This window comes from Lygodium microphyllum, chromosome 8, assembly GCF_053477565.2.
Source record: "Lygodium microphyllum isolate KBCC chromosome 8, Lygodium_microphyllum_v1.1.10, whole genome shotgun sequence".
Classification (NCBI taxonomy): Eukaryota; Viridiplantae; Streptophyta; class Polypodiopsida; order Schizaeales; family Lygodiaceae; genus Lygodium; species Lygodium microphyllum.
Window position 1 is genome coordinate 27,192,884 of NC_141142.1, and position 6,454 is coordinate 27,199,337.

A 6,454-nucleotide genomic window follows, 5' to 3' on the forward strand; every position below is an offset into this window, starting at 1 on the left:
CGTTCTTAAGGAACCTCATATGAGTATGTCTCAAATCTGATTCCTTATCTCCTTCGCCCTACTCAAAGCGTTTTAAGTGTGATGAGGTGAAAGATAAAGCATACTGAAAACAATATCAATTTAAAGCATACTGAAAAGAAGATAAATTTCATAACATATGCAAATATTGCTCTGCAATATGCCGTGTCAGTCTGTCAGAGGTTCGCTGGACTCGGATAGACTTGCGTGACACGTCCTGCACGTGAATTTAGTGTACGCGGAATCCCGACTTCAGTAGCCTTGAAAGTTCATCCACTCGAGTCGTGCTTGGAAAGTGCCAAGGTGGTTCGTAGATTACCTACACTCACACTATTTGTAGTTTTGTACATAAGCACGTACTACAGAATCACAGATACACAAACACTCTCTCTCTATCGCACCCACAACAGATCCCCCTCCCCCCCCGGCGCAAAACACACACCCACAACAGATCTACGCATTACATCAGCCCAGCTGCATAATTTGAGGTGCCGTTGAAGCCTCTCTTCTTGTTCTCTCATCACACACGCCCACACTGTCGGCCCTCTCGGCGCCCTGCCGGCCTCTGATCAGGCACTGATCATCCGCCCTGTTAATTCGGTTGGCGTCAGAGGTTCGCTGGACTCGGATAGACTTGCGTGACACGTCCTGCACGTGAATTTAGTGTACGCGGAATCCGGACTTCAGTAGCCTTGAAAGTTCATTCACTCGAGTCGTGCTTGGAAAGTGCCAAGGTGGTTCGTAGATTACCTACACTCACACTATTTGTAGTTTTGTACATAAGCACGTACTACAGAATCACAGATACACAAACACTCTCTCTCTATCGCACCCACAACAGATCCCCCTCCCCCCCCGGCGCAAAACACACACCCACAACAGATCTACGCATTACATCAGCCCAGCTGCATAATTTGAGGTGCCGTTGAAGCCTCTCTTCTTGTTCTCTCATCACACACGCCCACACTGTCGGCCCTCTCGGCGCCCTGCCGGCCTCTGATCAGGCACTGATCATCCGCCCTGTTAATTCGGTTGGCTAATGAAGAGAGGCAGCATCGACAATAGTCCTGAATCCGCGATCATCATCAATGTGATCAGCTCCTTGCGGCGGATCAACAGTGTAGCTTCTCACGATCATTATCCATGTTCCCTTGGTGATGTGATCGATGACATCATCATTCGGGGGAACCTCTACAGCCTCAGGGGCGTGGTGTTTGCCGTGATAGCCGCCCATCGCTTCCAACACAAAAACGGTAATCATACTGTATTAAGCTTGCATAAATATAGTTCGGGTACCTGCACCAAGATCGACCTCGGCCAGCAGCAGCAACTAGAATTTGATCCTAGCTTGCATGCCAAGCTCAGAGGGTTGGTGCGTCACCGCGACTCCCAGGCACTGCTCCAATTGGGAGGCATTCGGGGTGTTGCGCAGCATCTCAAGACAAGCCTTCGGTCTGGAATAGCTGGCGGACTCCTGTCGAATGTGCCACCAATATCGACGATTCTGAATGTCGATATTGCGCCAGCTGGTAGTACTGACCAGCGGCCTCAGCTACTTAATGATCACGATCAGCAGGGGGAGCGCCTGCAGCTCGTAATTGCTGCGCGGCAGCGTGCCTTCGGGGCGAACGTCTATCCCAGAAAGCGCAGCAACCCCTTCTGGCGGTTCGTGTGGGATGCGTGCCACGATGTCACGCTGGCCATCCTCATGTTCTGCGCCGTCCTCTCGCTCGGCTTCGGCATCAAGAGCGAAGGTCCCAAAGAAGGCTGGTACGACGGAGTCAGCATCGCCGTGGCCGTCTTGCTGGTCATCGTCGTCACTGCTGGCAATGACTATCGCCAATCCAAGCAATTCGAGAAGCTCAATCACGAGAAGGACAACATCCGGGTCCAAACCATTCGATCCGGGAAGAGCTCCCCTGCCTCCATTTTCGACCTGGTCGTGGGCGACCTGGTGGAGCTGCGCCTCGGAGATCAAATACCTGCCGATGGCTTGCTCGTGGAAGGCCACTCTCTGGTGGTCGACGAGTCCAGTGTGACCGGAGAGGGCGATGCCGTGATGCCCGATTCTGAGGAGCATCCCTTCTTGCTCTCTGGCTGCAAGGTCGAAGATGGCTACGGCTCTATGTTGGTGACCGCGGTCGGGACCGACACAGAATGGGGCAACATCATGGCCACCATCAGCACCGACAACGCGGACGTCACCCCTCTCCAGAAACGATTGACGACCGCTGCCACCTTGATTGGCTATGTCGGCCTCTCCGTCGCAGCGCTCGTCCTGATCATCCTTCTCGCATTCTATTTCTCTGGCCGTAGCAGCGACGACAGCAAGTACGGCCCATTCCAAGCGGGGAAGACTAGCGCCAGCGATGCCTTTGACAGTGTGGTCGACATTTTGACCATCGCAGTCACCATCATCGTGGTGGCCGTCCCCGAAGGCCTTCCCTTAGCCGTCACACTCACACTGGCCTACTCCATGCGGAAGATGATGCTGGATAAAGCTCTGGTCCGGCGGCTGGCAGCATGTGAGACCATGGGCTCCGCCACAACCATCTGCAGTGACAAAACAGGTACGCTCACCCTCAATCAAATGACCGTTGTGAGGTCATGGGTTGCAGGGGAGAAAAATTATCGTGTAGATGACAAAAAAGGAGAAGCTAACGAGTCCCTTCAGGTTCTGAATAACAACAATATGCCAGCTTCGACGGCCGGCACAAAAGCTGAGGTTTCTAGCCTCCTCTTCGAGGCCATAGCACAGAACACTACTGGGAAAGTGTTCGTGGGTACATCTTCACCTTCTTCTAGTTCGACAGATCAAGCAGCATCAGCTCGAAAGGAAATTATCATCGGGGCAGCTCATCATCAGGTGAGCGGTAGCCCCACAGAGAAGGCCCTGCTACAGTGGGGTCTAGAATCGGGCATGCAGTTCGAGGCAACTAGGGCTGAATCGACTGTTCTGAAGGTAGACACATTCAACTCCAAGAAGAAGCGCGCAGGAGTAGCTCTGAGACGGAAACGCGATGGGAGTCTGATCGTCCATTGGAAGGGAGCAGCAGAGATCATTCTTTCGTCCTGCAGCAAGTGGATGGACATGGGGGGTTGCGTGAGAGACATGACAGGAGTCAAGAGGGAGAAGTTCCTAGGGATGATCGAGAATATGGCGGAAGCTAGCCTTCGCTGCGTGGCTTTTGCTTACTGCAGTACAGTCACATTAACGGTTCAAACTGATGCCGCCCAGCCGGATCAGTACTCTGGAGATAATAGGATAACTATGCCGGAGCTGCCGGAGACGGATCTGACATTGCTGGCCATCGTTGGCATGAAGGATCCGTGCAGGCCAGGAGTGAGAGAAGCAGTAGGCGTGGTGAAGAAAGCTGGAGTGAAGGTGCGCATGGTAACGGGAGACAACCTTGTGACCGCCAGAGCAATAGCAAAGGAATGCGGCATTTTAGACGAGGAGGCCGCCTTCGCCAATAATATTGTTGTGGAGGGGTCGACGTTCCGGAACTGGAGCGAGGCAGAGAGAAGTGAGAAGCTGGATCGACTGACTGTGCTGGCAAGGGCATTGCCTACAGACAAGCTGCTGCTGGTTGAGAGCTTGCAGGCCAAGGGGGAGGTAGTGGCGGTGACAGGGGACGGGACGAACGACGCGCCCGCCCTCCACAGAGCTGATATCGGCTTGTCCATGGGCGTGGAAGGGACGGAGGTGGCGAAGGAAAGCTCTGACATCATCATTCTGGACGACAACTTCGCGTCCATTGTGAAGGTGGTGAGGTGGGGCAGGTCCATTAGCTGGAACATACAGAAGTTCCTGCAGTTCCAGCTGACGGTGAATGTGGCAGCCTTGGTGGTGAACTTCGTGGCAGCCGTGAGCTCCGGCAGCGTGCCGCTGACGGCCGTGCAGCTGCTGTGGGTGAACCTCATCATGGACACCCTCGGGGCACTGGCCTTGGCCACCGAGCCCCCTACGGATAGCCTGATGCTGCGGCCTCCGGTGGTCCACGACGAGCCTCTCATCACGCGCACCATGTGGCGCAACCTGGCCCTCCAGGCCGCCTACCAAGTGGCCGTACTCCTCACTCTCCAGTTCTGCGGCCAAACCCTGCTGTGCTTGTCTGGGCCCGATGCCTCCCTCGTCAATCGCACCGTCATCTTCAACACCTTCGTCTTCTGCCAAATCTTCAACGAGGTCAATGCCCGACAGCCCCGGATCAAGAACATCTTCAAAGGAATTCTCCAGAATCGCCTCTTCTTGGGCATCGTCGCCTTCACTGTGGTGTTGCAGGTGGTGATGGTGGAATTCTTGGAGAAGTTCGCCTCCACAATGCGCCTGGACTGGCAGCAGTGGCTGATATGTATAGGCCTCGCTTCCCTGTCGTGGCCCATTGCCCTTCTGGGAAAGTTTATCCCAATCTCGGCCGCCTCTAACGGACAAGAAAGACACTAGGGTCCAAGCAGCAAAAGAGGTAAAACAACAACTCACCGAAAACAAACCCACACCCAAACAAGGGCAATTTACCTCGTCACAAGAGCCTTTGCTTAGCTTTGAGGAAGTCTTTCAATAGAACAGGTTTAAGCTTTGCAACGCTTTCATAGCCCCACCTATAGCACAACCCACTTTATGGTTTACATGGACACAAGTCTAGCAATTGGCACATGGCTTGTTGGCTATGATAGACGCTTACTAGCTTGTATTAGATGTGCATGTTCACGAGTGGAGAGAGAGAGAGCCTTTGCTTAGCTTTGAGGACGTCTTTCAGGAGAAGAGGTTGCAGCTTTGGAATGCTTTCATAGCCCTAGCTATAGTGTAACCCACTTTAAGGTTTACATGGACACAATGCTCTCATAGCTCTAGCTATAGTGCAACCCACTTTAGGGTTTACATGGAAAGGACTCTAGCAATTGACACATTGCTTGTTACCTATGGTAGACTCCTAGCTTGTATTAGATGTGCATGTTCACGAGAGAGAGAGAGAGAGAGAGAGAGAGAGAGAGAGAGAGAGAAGCATTGCTTATGGCATTGCCCTAGTCCAAGAGATGTGGAAGAGAGCTTGTAGGATGGAAAAACTGAGATTGGTTGTGACTTGGCAAATCATAGCATAGGTTATAAACAAAGATCCAATGTGCAGGTACAAGGGTATCTATGCAGTGAATACTGCTATATCTGTTGGACAATATTTGAGCAATGACTCCCACACCACACTTCCCACCAAAATAAAGTGGATCACATGATTTGTCAAAAGGAGAGTTAAGCGCTACGATTATAACTCCAAAAATCTAAGTCACATTAAATGCAATGCCATACTGGGGCACATCACATATCCAAAAGCACTAGAGATCCTTGCTAGGATCTCAACAAGTATCATTTATATGCTTCATGGGGAGTATGCTATTAGGCATCATCTCCAAGCACATGAGGAGAGATGACTTGACCACATGACAAGGAGAGATGCATGGAACTTTGTCATCTTCACCCACCTAAAGCCATACACAATTTGGTATTCTAGACATCCACATGGGATTTCACACAACCCTTGCATTCAACTATATCATCTTGTTACATTACATTATATCATCATTATCCTACATAGGGCTTGTATTATGGTTACCTTGATCTCTTTTGACTTGTATTTTATATTGTATTCAACTATCCCTTGTTATGTTGTGCCATACAATTGTTGTTCTATATAGGGCATGCATTATATTCTACCTTGAACTCTTTTGACTTGGGGTGGTTTGTAGCTATTTTGAAAACAAAAATAAATTGAAGTTCTACATCTCTGAATAAAATTCAATTACTCATTGTCAACTCAATCAACAACATTGTTACACACAATAAGAATCAAGATAGCCTCATGAAAGACCGATCCTCCATGGGAGTACTACTATATATACAAATTTTTGTAACCATCAAGAATAACATTCAAGTATGAAATATCTGATGTACAAGTATAACTGGTCATGAATGATTGAAAAATTGAATGATCATTGTCATCAGTACTTCATTGCATAGCAACATGGTAACTAATAAGCTCCTTCAAATCAATCACATAAGATACTATAAAAGTGCGATGGCTTTGGTCTTTATTGGAGGGACAATGAAATTAAGTTATGATCAGGGCTTCAAGGAAATATCACACCAATATGATTGTGAATTGCACCACATAATCAAGCATGCACTATTGCAATCATCATGGAATCATCATCATCATTAGCTCATTAGAGAATGTGCACACGAAATATATCACCTTCAAAAAGAACATGGGCAAGCTTGACAAGTTGAACTTAGATGAGATTGTAAATGTAGCCATTGCCTACTAAGATGTATGCACAAAGAAAATTTCGAGGGAAACCAAGTATAGGAGAATGTAAGGTGTTGTGAGGAGGTGATAGTCTCTCTACATGGCTTCCTCTCTTTCTATGCCAAAATCATGAA

The 6,454-nt window shown here is 49.5% G+C and overlaps 1 pseudogene; it reads left to right on the forward strand.

Annotated features, from left to right (window-relative positions):
* The first annotated feature begins 848 nt into the window (after positions 1–848).
* LOC148032088 (calcium-transporting ATPase 8, plasma membrane-type pseudogene) lies at positions 849–5,755 on the forward strand (annotated as a pseudogene).
* The last annotated feature ends 699 nt before the right edge of the window (positions 5,756–6,454 follow it).